General features: G+C 39.4%; 1 protein-coding gene across 1 annotated transcript in view; it reads right to left on the bottom strand.

The window, feature by feature from the left end:
* Window positions 1–17,842, bottom strand: part of glis1a (GLIS family zinc finger 1a) — a gene marked incomplete at its 3' end in the record, with an annotated part of 70,184 nt that extends 52,342 nt beyond the window's left edge. The window contains exon 1 of the mRNA XM_079569482.1: window positions 17,722–17,842. The remainder of the gene's footprint in view (window positions 1–17,721) is intronic.
* Window positions 17,843–18,925: the final 1,083 nt, after the last annotated feature.

Raw genomic sequence — 18,925 nt, 5'->3', positions numbered from 1 at the left:
CTTTTTGCTGAATCGGGACACATCATCAGAGATAGTCCTTTTTATTTGAAATGTAATAATTCTACACAATTCTAACCTTGCAACTAACCTTTTACTGTGAGACAGAGCTGGCATGAAGGTTTTGAGCATAAATAAAGGTGTGGGGCGCAATTTAAACCGCTGCTAATCAAAGGTTTTGCGGCACTAACCACCGATCTATGGCCCTTCACCCTGTGTACACTTCAGTATGCGGCCCCACAGGAAAAAAGTTTGGACACCCCTGTATTAGTGTGTATTGGGGCTCTGGTCCAGTGGCAGCGAAGTTGCAAACATGGTTTTCTGGCCAGAGACACCAGGGGAGATAAAAGACCCTCCAATCATCCCATAAACACTTGTATTACCCCCACAGGGACTGCGGAAAGGATTTATTAAGGTAAACACGCTACTTAGTACTGCTTTAAACTTTTATGCGGGACTGTACCTTGCCAGATGTTAGTATTGCTCCCTATTGCTTCATTTGTATGGGGAAAGAACGTTCAACCTGAATGTGTGCATTTGTAGAAACAGGCTCAGATAGATAAAGGCATTTCTATAATTACTATGGTAAAGACCATCCATAACCTCAGGATGACAGGCCAACAAATTACTTTGTCACAAATAATGTAAATGACTGTATCACAGACTATTATAAGCGAATGCACTGGGGGGAAAAAAACTCTAAACCTTGAATTACGATCAAAACAACTTGGCACCGGTCATTTTAACAAGTCAAGCAGTGTTTTTGGGGCCGTTTCAGTTGATAGAGAAAGGCTTGCTCTGCACTTTCAGGTCCCGATCCGCCCGTTCAGAATCACTGTCCTAAACCCCAAAACCATCGTGAAATCAAATAATCACAAGTTGTACAAGCGTTTCCCGGTAAAGTTTTAAAGAGGGACCGAAACGTGCAGGATTTCTCATGAAAAGCTGCATCTTGTCCTATTTTAAGACCGAGATGTTAATGTCAAAGTTATCTTCATTTCAGAGAGTCAACAACACATTTAACCCAGATTATTTTAGCTCCTGGTCCGTGTCCAGGGAGAGGATTCAGGCAACGCAATTCAGAAAAGTGCCCCACAAATCCCACTGTGAAGCAGGAAAAGCTCGTGAAATAGCAGCGTGCGTCTCATGTTTTGGGTGTCTGAGGTTAGCTAAACACAGCTGTGGCCTTTCAGCGCGGACCGTCTCTGCAATAAGCTCCAGACTGCTGTGAACGATCGGCGATTTCGACTCTGTGGGTTTTGCTGCAACGTTAGAAGGCAAGAGGGATTCCTATAAAACCAGTGGGAACCGAGCAGGTTGTTTTCGAATTAGTGTCAAATTATTGCCAGAGAGAAAGAACTTAGTCACCGATAACTAGAGTAAAAGTGCGGCCTCTTTCTTCCATAGCGGGTAAGCCTTGAAATGTTAACCCATAGGCCAGTGGTTCTCAACATGTGGGCCAGGACACGAGGAGCACGTTCAGACGGTTGAAACTGTAGATAAATTATTTGATAGCCTATATCGGGGGTAAGCAACGTCAGGCCCGGGGGGTAAAATAGGTCATATTTGTAGAAAGGAAAAATACTAATAATTTTAAGGAAGAAATGACAGAAACCTACTTGAATTAAGAGATTAAATCTAAATTTTGAGTAGATTTGGTCTGGTTTTAGATCAGATAAAACATCCAATGGAACAAGTCCTTATTCTGTTAATTCAGATTATATTGTTTTCAGTTTTCATGCAGCTAAACTCTTCACGAGGATGTGAGGATGTGAGACAGGCCTCAACTCTGACAATGTTCAAATCCAGGCTGAAAACAGTTCTTTTTGCTCGTGCAAACGACTGAATGCATTTTATCTGCACTCTTGCCTTTTACTGTAATTAATTAATTTTATGTTGATGTCCGGAGGAGAAGGAGCGACAAAACAGAGGTTAGGTAACTTTGTGTGAACGAGCAAGAAAAAATAGTGCTGAAGACAAGAGCGAAATAGTGTCAAGACAGAGCGAGTCAAAACAAGACTTAAAAATGCATATAACTGAAAGTATTTTATCTACACTCTTGCCTCTTACTGTAATTGATTAATTCTATGTTGATGTTTTTATTGATTGTATTCGTTTTCTTATATTTATGCAACTGTGAAGCACTTTGAATTGCCTTGTGTATGAATTGTGCTCTACAAATAAACTTGCCTTGCCTTTAATTTCAAGTTAAAAACAAATCTAAGTAATGTAGTTCATTTGTCTGATTTCAAAGTGGGTTTTATGCTTGTTGCATTGGCATTAGCATTTCTATCCTTATCCTAGATTATATCAAATAGACTTAAATCCAACATAAAGAACCTTTATTTAAGCAATTTTAAGTCATTTATCTAATTTTAGATGGTAATTTTTCCAGTGTAAAATTGGGGGCTTCAGCCCTCGGTCTTTTTACAATGAAAAAAATTGTCCCTATGTTTATAATGACTGAAGAAAATAAACTACTACTACTACTACTACTACTACTACTACTACTACTACTACTACTACTACTACTACTACTACTACTACTACTACTACTACTACTACTACTACTACTACATAAGGGAAGAGGATTTTCATTCACAGACACTTTTCAAGTCTCCGCGCTCTCAAGCCATTGTGGTGACGTCGGTCGAGGACACTACTTGTTGAGAGGCTTTTGAGACATTTCTTTGACGTCCCTGCGATGTCTCTGAGAGCTGTTGGATACAAGGAGATCTTAAACAGATGTAACAGTTACGCCGCAGAGAAGTCACGGAGACATCTCCGCAACAGTGGCTATAACACTAGACATGCATCAGAAGGACGGTTTTTATTTCCCAAAGCAACATCCAAATTTTCTCAAAAGCACTTTTGTCTATAGAGCTATGAAGGGATGGAACATCTTGCCACTAAACCTGGTTCAAATAGACCACAAATCTGTTTTTAAAGAACAATTGAAGAACTATATTGGTTTGAGGATGCAGAACGATGTCAAGTTTACATTGCACTTACATTGTATTTCCTCTTTATAATGTATTTTATGTCTGTTGTCTGTCATATTGACAATATTTTTGTATATGGATGCTTTTAACAAGGACCCCAGGAAGACTAGCTGGCTGTAAAGCACAGCTAATGGATCCTAATAATAAACTAAACTAAACTCAAAGGCGTCACCGTGACTTAGCGCTGTCTGGAGATGTCTCCAAGATTTTGCGGTGACGTCTTCGAAACGTCGCGGTGGCGTAACTACATCTCCTTCGGTGCGATAGACCCTTAATGTACCACCCGACCACCTCCCTTCAATCACACAAACATCATCCTGGCTGATTGTACATGTTTTAGTGGAAGTGGAAACTGCACAGTCACGGGGAGCAGATGCAAACTCCACTCAAAAGGCCCCGTCAGGCCCAACCCCGTAACTGTGAAGTGCAGCATCCCAACCTGCGACTGAACATAAGTACAGACATGTTTTTATGTCCCGTGTCCACGTCTTAATCTTCTGACACTTGGACGTCGGCTTTTGTTAATCCCGGAAATCTCTCTGACTTTTTCACTAATCCTTTTCTCACTTTTGAAACATCTGCTAAAGTTTATTGTTTCTTGTAAATCACCAAAGAAAGAGTTTAAGGATTTATTTTGCCATTGTCCAAAAGGCGCACAGCTTTGTCAAATAAAACGGCGGATTATTGCACATCTCGCTACGACGGCGTTGCCTCATCTCGCTGCAAGAGCTTCTTTTAGGGGACTTTTGGGTACAGACTTTATGGATTTGACACAAGGCAAAGTCAAGCTGTTTCACACTCGTCAGAAGATCATAAAACTAAACACATCTTTGTCAGAGCAGTTCGGTTTTAATGGCTGCTTGAACCTGGGCCAAACTTTGTAAAACATGATGTATCTGGATACGCCCAAAGGTTCAGAACATGAAGGAACAGAAGATCATCCATACTCTTTACTTTACATGAGGAAATCTGGCAACAACTCAGCCTTACATTGCAAAAATACTTGCACGTTTTTAACTGAAGGCAAGTTAAGTTTTTGCAGATTTTGGGCCAGTTTGTTCTTTCACCTGGAAACAAATAATTGTCCAATTAACATAATAAGGTGTTTAATTATGGCACTGACTCACGGTTTCTCCATAGATTTACACGGAAAACTTTGAGGTCACTTTTCTCACAATAGTTTCTACCGACTCCAAATGTCCAGACACAAATAAGATTTTGAGGGGTTTTATTTTTCCCGATGGATTTTTTAAATATCTCAATCCTAGTCTGATTTATTAATCTCTTACCTGCCGCCTTAACAGAGTGTATTTTCTCCTGTTCAGCTTTACCCAAATCTAAAAGTTTACAGCCTATATAAAAGCAAAGACCTAAGAGTCACTTTTCATTCTTTTTCAACATTTTTTGTCAATTTTCTATTGAGTTTTTGTCTCTTTTTTGTTTATTTTTTGTCATTTTTCTGTTGAGTTTTTGTCACTTTTTTGTTTAGTTTGTCTCTTTTTTATCTCTTTTTTGTCATTTTTTGTTGAGTTTTTGTCATTTTTCTGTTGAGTTTTTGTCTCTTTTTTGTTTATTTTTTGTTATTTTTCTGTTGATTTTTTGTCTCTTTTTTGTTTATTTTTTGTTATTTTTCTGTTGAGTTTTTGTCACTTTTTGTTTATTTTTTGTCAATTTTTAGTTTTATTTTTGTCTCTTTTTTGTTTATTTTTTGTCATTTTTTTTGTTGAGTTTTTGTCACTTTTTGTTTATTTTTTCTGTTTTTTGTTTATTTTTGTCACTTTTTTGTTTATTTTTTGTCAATTTTTAGTTTTATTTTTCACTTTTTTGTTGAGTTTTTGTCATTTTTCTGTTGAGTTTTTGTCTCTTTTTTTTAATTTATTTTTATTTTTCTGTTGATTTTTTGTCTCTTTTTTGTTTATTTTTTGTCAATTTTTAGTTTTATTTTTGTCTCTTTTTAGTTTATTTTTTGTCTTCTTTTTTTGAGTTTTTGTCACTTTCTGTTTATTTTTTCTGTTTTTTGTTTATTTTTGTCACTTTTTTGTTTATTTTTTGTCAATTTTTAGTTTTATTTTTCACTTTTTTGTTGAGTTTTTGTCATTTTTCTGTTGAGTTTTTGTCACTTTTTCGTTGATTTTATGTCATTTTTCTGTTGACTTTCATCACTTTCTTGTAAGATTTTTGTTGCTTTTTGTGGCTTTTTTTGTTGCATTTTCTTCCCGTGCCATTTTCATGCTTTATTTCGACCGGCTCCGCTCTGTAACCTGTAACCCAAAAACCAAAGGCCAATTTACTTTTTCACAGATTTTGTCAGTGAAATCCAACTTGGGCCTCAAATCACCGATAGTTTCTCCCTGAGGCCACAGGTAGTTTTGAGACGACTCTGACTGAGCTCTTTCCAATGCCAAAAAGAGAGAGATTTTCACTGGCCGATACTGGACGATAGCCGATCTTGTAAATAAAAAAAACAAACATATCAATATGGCCCTAATATTGACATCATTTTGGGACGCCCAGGCCAGCTTGGGAACCACTTTCCCCCAATCTAATTCAACATCAATCTAAAACCTGCCACAGGCCAAAATCCCACTCCAGATCTGAACACGAGTCAAGTCCAGAGAACTACAAATATTGCCTGGAGGAAGTAAATAACATTATCATGGGGAAAATAAGGTACAATTCTCTGCTGGGACTCCATTAGGCTTTGGGGGAGGAGAGGAAAGTTTAAAACGTCCCTCATAAGAGATGGATTTGCATTTCTCCACAACATTACCAAAGCAGAGATGTCGTCATCGTAAAGAAGCCGTGACTGTACATAGTTTTACGGCTCGTGCCGAAGCAACAAGCTCATGTCTGAATCCGACTCCCTCCAGGTGAAGTTTAAACTGGATTAATGATAAAAACAACATGAAAGTGAAGAGTGGTTTAAAACTGAACCAGGCTCCAGCTGTGCATGACTTTGGCGTTGAGAATGCAGCGAGGCGGTGATGTAATAGGTCAAACATATAAGATACGAGGGTGGAAAAGCGGGAAAGCACAATTATATTAAGGAAAATAGACTTGAGTTACATCTATATATCGAAAAGGTGGCACAATCGTAAAGGAGCGTTTTCACCGCTTTTCCAACACTCTATTGCTTTTGTGGGTTTTTCCGCGTCACGGCGCTGGTATTTGGGCAAATGTTTAGTCAGTGACACTATGGGAGAAATGTATGCGGCCTGTATCAGCACCAGCGCCCAGTGAAGTCATGGGAGAACTAACTTTACGCAACGCAAGAAAAACAATACACGTTTCACACAGGTATTTAAGGAATCAGGACTTTAAAAAGCTGAGGGAGAAAAAGCCAGAAGGCAGAGTAAACTGAGGAGGCGGCATTTATTAAGTCAAAAGGAGGCATTTTTGTTCATTATATTAGAAACAGACCAGAGATCCCCTGGTCTGTTTCTAGTATAATTTACAACACAATAACTGGACATTTCCTTAAGCACTGCAGACTTTATTCTTTATTAGGACCAAACTGGCAAACGGGCCAGTCTATGCTCTTTAGATCATGGGTCTATTTGAAGCATTGCAGGTTTTACCACATATTGTATAAAGAGTGAATAAATCTATAGTAGATTTTATTCGCATATAACATGGGGCTCTATGTTTATGCACGCTCTGGCTCTTTTAGGTGCTTAAAGATGGGGTATTATGCTTTTTTCAATCACATAGCACCAGTCTATATCACACTACAATGATGACCAAACCTTATGTTGGTCTGTAAATGCAGTAAATTAGAATAACTGCCTTGTATAAAATGTCTCTCTCAAAATGGCTGTAGTGAATGTCTTGAAATAGGCCTCTGTCTCTTTAAGAACCTCTGTCTCTTTCCGACACGCCCCCTCCACAAGCTGTCTGTGGCATCAGTGGGGAGGGGGTTCTGCTGAGGAGCAGTGGTTGGTTACTCGGCTGGTGACGAAAGCTCGGAGGCGTCTCCAGGAGGTGGGGGCGTTCCTAGGAGGACTCAGGCAAACCTATCCCTAAAATGGCCGCCATCAGAGTTTTTACAGATTACTCAAAAATACGTGAATGTGCCAAGGCAACACTTCAGGCATGTTTTTAATGAGGGAATGACATAATAACTTGATGTAAAGCTTGAAAAAGTCGATTTTGCATAATACCCCCCTTTAATTTAAATTATTATAGCCGTCATGTGAACGTCTTTAAATAGCCTAACTCTTTAATAATAATAGTATGAATGGCTTACACTCGTCTTGCACTTTTTAAAAAGCCTGGTAAACCACACTCACTTCTTTTCTGCGCGAAAAAAGGTGGGTCTGGACACACACGGTAAAAAAGTGACTGAATCACGACTGTCACAGAGAATACGAGCGATCGCGATGTCGTCACATCCGGGGGCCGTGGTCGGTATTGTACTTTTTAGTCAAATGATAAAAATCCTATGATCGGCAAAAACAATGTTCATGAACAGGGCGTTGCTTCTCTCGCGCTGTAACAGATCGATCGTTTTATAAAACCGTGTTAGACACCTGGATGCATCAGCTGTTGCCGACCATTCTCCAAAACATCAGGCCAAAAATTGCGGAAGTAAATGATAAAAGCGATCGCTCGTATTGACAAGGCGACGTCACTCTCTATGTTGTAGTTCAATCAACAGTGACACGAGCAGAAGTGATTTGCCAAAACTAATCATGGATGAAGGAGTCGAGGATTCTGCCTCCGCGTTCTTGTCAGTTTATATTCAGTCCATATTTTGTGAATTGGACTCCAGCTGTCGTCACGTCCGCTAATCGCTGATTGGTTAATTTCACTGACTGTTCAAACTGCTCCGATTCCTCCGGTACCAAACTAACTTCCCTGTGTGGAATGGACATGGAATAGCCTGTGTTATCAAGGTTCTCAAAGTGCTGGAGTCATTATTCATTCATGCCATACTCGGCAAACTACTAATATAGCCACAGCCGCCCACTGGGATAGACCAGTGGTTCTCAACTGGTGGGTCGGGACCCAAAAGTGGCCTATAGATACAGACGGCATCTCGTCATAGAAGGAGGTGTGGCTTCGCCGAGGGGGAAAATAGAGAAACACAACTTTCCACTCTTTTTAACAATTATCTGGTGGAATATGGACTTATTTATCACATATATATAAAGTCAAGTGTAAATCGGGCCCATATAGATATTTTCACAGCAGATTGTTCAGTAGAAGTGGTAGCGAGTGTTAGCATTAGCATGATGCTAACATTTAGCATCAAGCTAGCATTCTCCGTTATTTATGTATTCATGGGCTGCTGAACCACTTTGCTCCTCCCCATGTCTTTGTATCTTTATTTAGTAGAAAACTCTATTCATATTTCAGCGTTTGTTAAAGTAGTTTTTGAATAATTAGAGAAAGTTTAGAGTTTAGTTTTTTTTCTCCAAATTGTTTTCCCCCTGAACTGTTTTTAAACATGACCATATATGGGCGATTCCAGAGATGCCATGTGGACATTTTTTTCGATACTTCTCTTCAATAAAAGTATAAAAACATCTGAAAATGAATGATTATTCATCATAATTTGGGTCATGGCTTGACATCCTCGGATTATGTGGGTCCTGACGGCATCCCTGCTGAGAGCCACTGGGGTAGACTGACGTAAGCGAGGCTGCCAATCTGCGCCATCGGCCCCTCTGACCACCAACCACTCAATCCAATCCAACAAACAACAAAACGTCTCAAAGTGCAGCACATAAGATCATAAAAAAAATAAACACATGCCCACACATTACTCACTCAAACACACTCTCATTCTTTCTGGCCTATTGTACATGTTTTAGTGGTAGGGGAAACCGGTGTACCCTGAGGAAACCTACACAGACACGGGGAGAACATGCAAACTCCACACAGAAAGGCCCCATTCAGGTGGGAATCGGACCTGGGAACTTCTAGCTGTGATGCACGAGTGTAAACCAGAAATGCACATCAACTCAAGGCCTCGACACGACTCCCATCGCCCAAAAGAAACACATCACAGCCCGGATGAGGGACGTCCGAGCTTTTTTTCCATTGAGATCCGCACATTGACATGTCGTGTTTAAGGTCCCAGATCGGCGATCAATCAGGAAGTCTGAAGTGTGTAGAATTATTACATTTTCTAAAGTGTAATGTCAGTTCATCCAGGAGCCTGAGGGCCTCCACAAATTGGCCCGAGAGCCGCATTGGGCCCACAGGCTGCACTTTGGACACCGCGTTACAGTGCCGTGAGTGTTGCGTTTTAAGAAAAGAGTCATAAAGCCTGTAAAGCGTGTCATCAGTGTGGGCCATTGTTACTCGTATTAAAGAACAGCATGCATTATCTCGTCAAGTCCAATAAATTCTACATTTTAAGAGATTTCTGTCATGATATGCGTCACTAATCACCAGCTATAAGCCAGACTTTGCATGAGAGTTCGCGGGGAGTTGCTTGATAATAATGACCTCAAACCAGATTGAGCAAATAAAACAAACTCTTGTCCATTGTTTGGTTGGAGCTTCTCAATAATCCACTAAAACACTGGACAGGAAAAGGCTCTGTGATTTCCCAATAAACCCGATTGAAAAGGACAACTCCTGCCTTACGTTAATACACACCAGATACAATGTTGAAACAGATCTATTCTTCACAAATTGCGCGCAGTGGGTCCTATTACCAGGCTGTGTCACCCGTGGCGTGTTGCAAAAGAGGAGCGCGGGTCCAGAAAAAATATATTTCAAAACCTACTCAGTCAATCGCAGCTAATAATGAGCATAAAGGCTCTATAGAGAGAGAGGAAAAACACGTTATTTCATAGAAGAGGCTCCTGTCAAAAACATAAACGTCGTGTTGATTAAAAATTACATGTGACAGGCACAAGTTGGACGGAGTAAATATTTACATAAGAGAAAGTGCATTAGTGTTTTGGCGTGAAGTCTTGAACGCAGTGACTTTATTAGCGGTGATTAGCGTTAGCTCATCTTGGAATACGCAGGGAGAAGCCAAAATATGTACTTAAGTAAGAGTGACTTTAACCTTTAACCCCCACATGAAGCAAGCACATTTTCTCATGTTTGCCATTGGTCAGATCTGAAAGCTTCTTGAAAAAGCGTCAAAATAGTGATGAAAACGAGGATGAAAACGCAACAAATAAAACTGGCAAAAGAGCGACAAAAAACGTGATGGAGAAGCAATAATAACACAATAAAAAAGGAACAAAAACACAACCAAAGAGTGATGAAAAAGCAGCATAAAAGCCACGAAAGAGCGACAACAACCACGATGAAAACGGGACAAAAAAAGTGACCAATATGCGACGAAGAACTGATCGAAACACGACAAAACAGCGACAGAAAAGAGACAAAAACATGACAAAATGTTCACGTCTCGGGTTAGGTCTTGGCTGAAACAGGAATGTACCCGTGTGTGTATGTGAATGTTTTTGACTGTGTATAGGTACGTTTTTAGGATGAAATTGAACATATTAATGACGCAGGTACAGGACTCTGGGGTGGGAGAGGGCACGCTTTAGAAAAAGCTTTGTCCCCTCCGCCATAGCTGCATTAAACGGCCAGAAATGTTCAAAAGTTACCATAAATCCATAGTTACCATGGAGATCCGCCATCTTTGCAGCTGTGAGCATACATTTTACATAGACTAACATTAGCTAAAAACAGTATAAAAATTGGAGAAAAAGCAGTGGAACAACTCCGTTAGGTGCTGAGTTACTGCTGGTAAATACATCTAACACACTGTGGTGTCCAAGTGTTTTCATGTGAACAATAACTCCCGTATTTTAACTTTTAAAATCTCCATTAGTTTATAATTGCTTCTATTTTTTTCATTTATTTTTATTTTTTTATTGAAAAGTAAATGAATATACAGAGTATGCCAGGGGGTAACAGAATTGTACAATACAATTATTCAGTTACAAATATATTGTATTTTGAGCAAATACTGATAGTTTTTAGAGCCTTTTTGTTATCAGAACCTTCCAAAATCTTGATATATGAGAGAGCAGGGGTCACCAACCTTATTTCAGCTGAGGGCTACTTTAAGAGCATTAAGTTGTTCGAGGGCTACCAGTTAAAAACAAATCCTAAAGACTAAACGTACACTGTTCACTTATAGTATATTGACCCCATATTATATTAAAATAGCTTTATTTTAAACTCATACCGAGTCACAGGAACCGAAATAACTGTAATTTTAAGAATTAGATTCAAGAAAATGAAGTGTTTTACACTTTAGAAAAAGTCCCAAGGGCTACTGGACATGCCCCAAAGGGCCCCTGGGTGCCCGCGGGCACCACGTTGGTGACCCCTGTGAGAGAGTATCACTAAAAAAATTTGCTTCTAACCCCATAATGCATAGCAATATGACGTCACATTCTCGGACTGCGTAATGTGTTGAAATGTGTTGCTACTGTTCTTTGTTTATGTGTGTACTGTACCTGTGGAAACAAATTCCCGCCTGTGGGACAATAAAGGTCTATCTATCTAGAAACACTACAAAAAACTGGAGTTGAAAATTAGCAACTCGTTTTGCATACAAGCGATCGCTGTTATTGTTTACTTCCGCAATTTTCGCCGGATGTTTTGGTGAATGGTAGGCAACAGCTGCTGCATACAGGCCTCTAACTCGGTTTTATAAAATGATAGATCTGTTACAGAGCAAGAGAAGCAATGCCCTGTTTATGGACATTGTTTTTGCGGATTATAGGATTTTAATCAAATGTTTATCAAATATGAAAATGTAAAATGCCTACCACGGCCAACGGATGTGACGACATCGCGATCGCTCGTATAGCATCAGCTACTAGCTTGTTTTGTACTACCTATTTTCCGGCCTATAAATCGCTCCGGAGTATAAAACGCACCAGCCAAAATATGCATAATAAAGAAAAAAACAACAGGCTGAATAGACGTAGGCTATGCTAACGTAACACATTAAACAACGAACTAAATAGGTGTCTGGTATGTCAACGTCACATAAACAGTTCAGGAAACTAAAGCATAAAGAACATACCACTGCACCGTTGACAAAACTCTCCCAACAGTTTTTCAAACTAGCTCTCATTTGCGAACCTGTTCCTCTAGGTGTGGCCTTTTAGCCCGTGATTAGCTTTGTTTTGTTTACTTGAGTAACCTCCGCTTCTCGCTCACTCCTGCTGCTCGATGAGCCTGCAGTGCCCTCTAGCGGCATGCGCAATTATATATTTGAATAAAAAAACAATTTTAAAATCACATATCAGTCTCTCCGGAGTATAATAAACTAGTTATGTAATTTCAAACGTTTAGAGATAGATATGGATCCGTTTCTGGCTACTTTAAGAGAGCTGTCTTTATGGCGCTGACTGTCCGGCGTTACCATGGAGACCAGCTGTGATACATCGAAACACAGTCAATCTGAAAATTCTAACATTTCCAAAGAATATGCCATAAAAAAAAGGTTTAAAAAGAATACTGTGACCTAAATATGAGGTAAAGTAAAAAAGTGCATAGTGAACTATAGTGCAAATGTACTGTTACTGAAGTGCATGTAACAGAGTACTACCTGACACTGTATAATGAATATATTAAGCCATATTGACTATATTCACTAAAAGAAGTGTGTTAGGACATCTTAGTTTGTTTGTTTGTGTTTTACTTTATAAAACAGACAACAATGAATAAATGGGGAAAATGAAAAAGTAATCCAGCCCTAATTTCTGACCAAATAAACTCTTGGACTCATCATCTCCAGGCACAAAAGAAAGTGAAGAGATTCAACCTCTTGAACCACTATAACCGCTTCAAAATAGTGACAAAAATGAGGCGTAAATGAGGATGAAAACGGAGGGAAAAAAGCATTAAAAGAAGCAACAAAAATGTAACAGATACGCAGAAAAAATGCAACAAAACAGGCGACAAAAAGTGATGAAAAAGCAGCAACAAAAAAGTGACAAACGTGACAAAAATGCAACGAAAAAGTGGTTTTGTAGGTCTTAGCTTTCAAATGAGGCGTTACTCTGGCCAATAGGCTGGAAACTCTAGTTGATAAGCTTTTAGATTTGGGTAAAGCTGAACTGGAGAAAATGCGCTTGGTTAAGGCAAATCCCAATAGCTTCTACCCAGCCAACATGTTTCATTAATAAAACACATACATACACAGTGTTCTGTGTCTGGGTATAGGATTCCAGGTGCTCCAGTTTCTACCTTCAACCCAAAACATGCCCAATAGGACATAACCCCAACATAGGCCCTCCAGACCAAACCATATACTGAAACATCTCGAGATGAGTCACCACTAATCCCACAGTGACACTGAAAGATGAGTTCAATCCAGGCATAATTTACAAGGATTCTTTTCCAAAAGCTTTCATTCCCAGACGTGTCTTGCCTCGGAGGAGCTGTCACAGCGCGGCCAGGTCTGACTGAACTCCACATCATCACAGTCCCAGCTTTGATTTATAGGACCATACAGTGTTTCCCAACAGACTACGGGTGTGCTCAATCCATATATCATATCAGCAATACGGTTACGGTCCAGGATATGTATCGTATTGAGGCACCTGTGATATGCAAATATGTTTGTCTAAGCACAGTCTTCATGCTCTAACTGCTCCAATGAAAGGCTTTGTTTATTCAGCATAAAAAAACTCAACTTTGTGCACATATAAGATCCCTTTTTCTTAAAATTCGGAATGTATTTTGTACAGTCCTGATCGAAAGTTTTGCGTGGTTGGATCTTACCAAGGTTTCAAGTAGAACTTCAATATGTACAAGAAGGAATGGGATTGAGACAAAAAGTGTTTTTGCCGTTGCCGTCAGGACGTGATGAATGTGTGAACACCTGACAGAAAATGACAGTGAATGCACATGTTTGCACCGATTTGGCGTTTTAAAGGAACAGGCCACCGTCTTTCCACACTGAGATATGTTCTTACCTGAGCTTAGACGAGTTGAGGTAGAGCGTGGTCGCTTCCAACTTCACCCCCGTTTGGAGCTACAGAAAAATGCTGGGAGAGGCCAAATGCTAACAACATCTAAGGTCGTTTTGCTTGACTGAGCGCACACACAAAGACCAGACAGGTACGCATCAACTCGTCTAAGCTCAGGTAAGAACATATCTCAGTATGGAAAATGGTGGCCTGTTCCTTTAAAGTCTTGTGGTCTTAAACTTTTGATCAGCTGCAGCCTATTGCAGCTTATTTGTTGTTTTCAATAACATTTTTTTTGTCTCACTCACTTTTCTTCTAGTTCCATATTAAAGCTCTACTTGGAGCCTTGCAAAAATCAACCATGCAAAATGTGAATTTTTGCTATTCACCTTATTCCGCCCCGCCCACTTTTGCCACTTTTTGCGTTGTCTCTGCACTTCCGTTGTACAGACACTTCCGGTCGAGCGCGAAGCCCATTCATTTAAACGCTCAAATCTGATGTTTAGCACCAACAAGTCAACACTGGACCGTTTCTCTGGGCGGCCTGAAAACGGCTTTGTTTTCGTGTAGTAACTGATTTTATGTGGACTTCTCCAGTCCCATGTTAACACATAGGAGAAAAGGGTCGGGCACAATTCATGGCAGCGCCCGCGCGAGCCTCCGGAATAAGGTGAATATTTCAACTGGTTTTAAACTTTTGATAGGGACTCTCTCATAGACACTCGTGGTACTTGAATCATGATATATGCATCGTATCCTGAAGTTGTTGGCAATACCAAGCCCTAGTGGAAACCGCTTATTTTGTCCCCAAATGAAATGCAGAATATATTTGCTTGACAAATTGTACTTTTGGTTCTTAAATAATCATAATAAACATGCAAAATCATATAAAACGGAAATGATTAAAGATTAAAAACAGACAATATGTTTAATTTATACTTCTAAAAGAGTGTAAATATTGAAAGAATCCCCTGAACAGCCGTAGTCTCTGTGGGAAACACTGACCCACGTCAACATCAGGTCCTTTGTGCAAATGTTATCAAAATAAATGCTTTTTACTGTTTACAAAAGGGTGCAATGACAAAGTTTGTCCACAAGACGTCAGTGTTCAAGCAGACTCAGCAGTATTGAAGCTTTGACACTTCTTTCGCAACATTTGAAAGGAAAGCGTTGATGTTGCTATGTCTCGACTTCACTCACTCATCAGCGCAATGAAGCACAACTTAAACTCATCCTTTTGAAGTGAAGGCAATTTGTGTGCTGAAATGATACAAATCTCAAATGTTCCTCCTCTTCTAAAAGCCCACAGGAAGAACCGAAAGACACTTCCAACGGCACTCATTGCTCCAGTATCCAATCCAAATGCCCGATCCAGAAATAGCACAAATCAAAGCTCCACTCCGTCCAAACCTCGGCTTTTTTTTTGCATCTTTCATTAAATCCCGGTGAAAAGTCATCCAAACATTGGCCGCGGTTCAGAGGGTCGCGTTTCTCAAAAATGCAGTGAAATTTTGGGGCATGTTTGTGTACGTTCAGCGCAGAAAAATAATCCGCGGACGCTGAGGCGCTTTTGATGGTGCCTCCTTTGGTGTCGGAGTGAAGAGAGCGGCCAAACCAAACACACGGAGTAAAGTCAGCGCTCCTCACAGTGGCACTTTAATCACAGGGACTTCAGACAGGGCATTTTGTGCAAGAGCTTTATTACTTTGCTCGAAATAACTACATTTATATCTCACTTTTGTTGTTTTATAGCAGTAGGTATTTAAATGTGTGACTATGACTTATGTCCAGGTTCATTCACATTTAAGAGAGGACTAATATATGAGCTGCTAGCATGTTTGCAGAGGTTCAAACAACAAGGTTAGTAGAATTTATACATATTATGAATGGGATTTTAGGTGTTAGGAAAACGATACCATGTTAAACAAGATGAATTACTTAAAATTGTTGGAATAAAGAGGATTTAAGTTGAGTTTGAGAAGGGCCAATACTTCACAGAAATAGTAAATTGTTATACTGTATGTGAAGAACAGCAACAACAAATTTCAATGTTTAGTCTTGGTTTACTGTTGGTTGAATAACACCGAAAAAATGCCATCTTAACATTGATAAATGGCTTGAAATGTGCTCGAAATAAGACATTTAAGATACAGAACAGAGTTTAAAAATATTAAAACTAAGTATTTTCTAAATGTTCCAGCCATGTCCTAATGTGTAGAATGACCTGTTCACCACAACTGCCTGTAAAATCCTGCACTGTCACTCAAAAAGTTGCACGAGCTTAATATAGAAGCTGCAGCTATGCATAAGACCAGAGGTGGCGGTAGTGAGCATAAAATGACCAACTTGCATCTAGTGACTTTAAAATAAGCCAAAAACCCTTGAAATGACAAGAAAAGTCATTCTTGTTCCATTGGCAAGCAGTACTAAGTGACTTGTTTACCTTAATGAATCCTTTCCGTAGTCCTTCTGGGGGTTATATATGGGGGTCTTTCATCTCCCCCTGGTGTCTCTGGCCAGAAAACCACATTTGCAGCTTTCCTGTCACCAATACACACTAATAGAATCACGAAGAAGAAGCTAACATGCTAACGGGCAAAGCTAACTTCCATTTAAACAGTATACAGCCAAGATTGAGTGAAACACATTATCTCCATTGTGTAATTGGATGCACAATATCCCTCTCTCCCTTTCTCTTTTCTGTCAGTGTAGTATTTACTCTCACAGACAATTAATGACTAAAAAAACGCAACATGCTACGACACCTGCAGTGGCGCTTATGGCCTCTATGGGCATGAGTTACTTAGTTCTGCTTTAAGTCATTTTAGAGCAAGGTTTAAATGTACTACCGTAACAAAGTTTGGGTTCAACAAATCCAGTTCAGTTTCCAACAGTTTTCAGCAGTGCTAGCATGATTACACGAGGGTTTCATAATCATCAATTTGCTTCTAACGCGATAAGCTAACACAATACACCATTAGACACTGGAGCGATGGTTGCTAGAAATGCGCCCCTGCACATCTATGTCAGTATATTATTAAAAATCACCCATTTCCAGCTATAAAAGGCGTTCACAACATTAACAATGTGTATTATCTGTATTTCTGATTAATTTAATGTTATCCTCATTACAAATAAAAACAGAGCGGTAGTCAAAATATTACTTACAAAGACTTTTTTTTAATGAGGACTTTGGATATATCTTGTTACTCCTGAAACAAATCTGTAAAACTTAGAAATCTGCCTTGTTTTAGTGGGTTAGCGGCTCAATAGATCGGGAATTAGCTTTGGAAAAACCTTCTTAAACATCAAAATCTTGTAACAAAAGTGGTACAGTTTGTGTTTCTAGGTGCTACTTTGAATTTTGAGAAAATGGGCTTTTGTTACAACATAACTGTTTGTCAGTGCAATAAATAAACTTATTTATGTTGAAAATTAGGCAAATCTGTGTTTTTAAGTGAAGGTTTAAGGGAGTGAAATGTGAGTTTTTCCTGCAGCGTCTCCTCTTAAACAGTGTTTCCCAACCAGAGGTAAGTGGACCCCTGGGAGCTTTTAGCAGGGAGTACTTGGAACTATTTCAAAGTAAAAAAATAAGATGAAAGCACACTCACTTTCAATAACAATCCCTCCTTGTAGTGAATTTCAAAGTTTCAAGTAGGTTTTATGGGGATGATTTTCAACATTAAACAGTCACTACAATATTGAATAGATTTAAGATGCCCACTTTCTAAAACATCAGCAATAGTGGAGGTAAGGAGTGCTCAAAGTGTGACAAATCAGTATTCGCTAAAAGAGAAAATGGTACTCACAGCTCGCTCTGTTCTCTGGCAGATCCCCCTTTAGTTTTTCCAGCTACGTTCCCCATCTCCAGGACAATGCTGCCATGAGCCTGTAATGACTAAAACAATCCTGCTCGTATTTTTGGCTTCGGGACGTCCCACTTCCACCCCCTGCGCTGCTCCCCTCGCTCCGACCACGTTACATAAATCTGAGCTGAAAAGAGAGAAAAAAGAGAGTGGAAAAATGAGTCGCACGGGGTAGAGTAGAGACAACTGTATTTGAGTTAGTTAGGGGAGGTTTTTAGGGGGTTTAGACACGGTTTGCATCTGGTTTAAACATAATTTGTTTCATTAAAGTCAACTTCACAGCCTTTTTAGACCTGGTTTAGTCCTGATTTGGTCTTGATGGTGCTTGGAAGGATAAATGTTTAATGAAGTGGAGTGAAAAGTCTGAGAACCACCACTTTATGTCATATAAATGGCAGGAAAAGTGGGTAATTTCAAACTACTAACTTCGAAAAGATATGAAAAGTACCTGGTGTTATAATGTGGTTTCCCTTTGAAAATTATATTACTTGAAGCAAAGGTAAGAGATAAGCTTTTGTCACCAACAGACTTAAATATTTATAACATCACTCAACACTCAGAACACTTTACATCAAGAAACCATTTGATACATGTTCATTTCACTTCATTTTTATGTCCTAATTTCATTCAAAAGTGACTTAAAGACAAATAACAAAAGTGTTAAATCAATGAAGCTTGAATGAGATGGAGAGAAGAGCCGTCCCCTTTTACGTAACACTGCCCGACAGTCGCCACAAAGAAAAGGTCACACGCTTTAATATTTGATTGTAGCGCCTTTAGCTTTGATTACAGCATTTGCTCTGGCGTAGTTTCAATAACCTTCTGCAAATTTCTGCAATGAAATTTTGAAAATTCTCCAGAAATTAGCAACACTCTGGATAACTAGGAAATGAGGCCCTATGTCAAAAATCCTGAAATATCCCTTTAAGATCCAGTGTTCATTTTTCACCAAGACCTTGTATTAATGATGGGAGAGTGTGGCCACTGTGCGAAGCCTTCTCCAGCCCATGCCATTCTGGACTCTGTGGCGGCCGATCCATCTCATGCTCCTTGAACCATTCTTTCACAATATGAGCTTCACGAATCTTGGTTTTGTCATCTTGGAATTATGCCTGTGCCATCAGGGAAGAAGAAATCAATTGATGGA

Source organism: Gobius niger (genome assembly GCF_951799975.1).
Source record: "Gobius niger genome assembly, chromosome: 13".
Lineage (NCBI taxonomy): Eukaryota > Metazoa > Chordata > Actinopteri > Gobiiformes > Gobiidae > Gobius > Gobius niger.
This window is presented reverse-complemented; position numbering and strand designations above follow the sequence as displayed.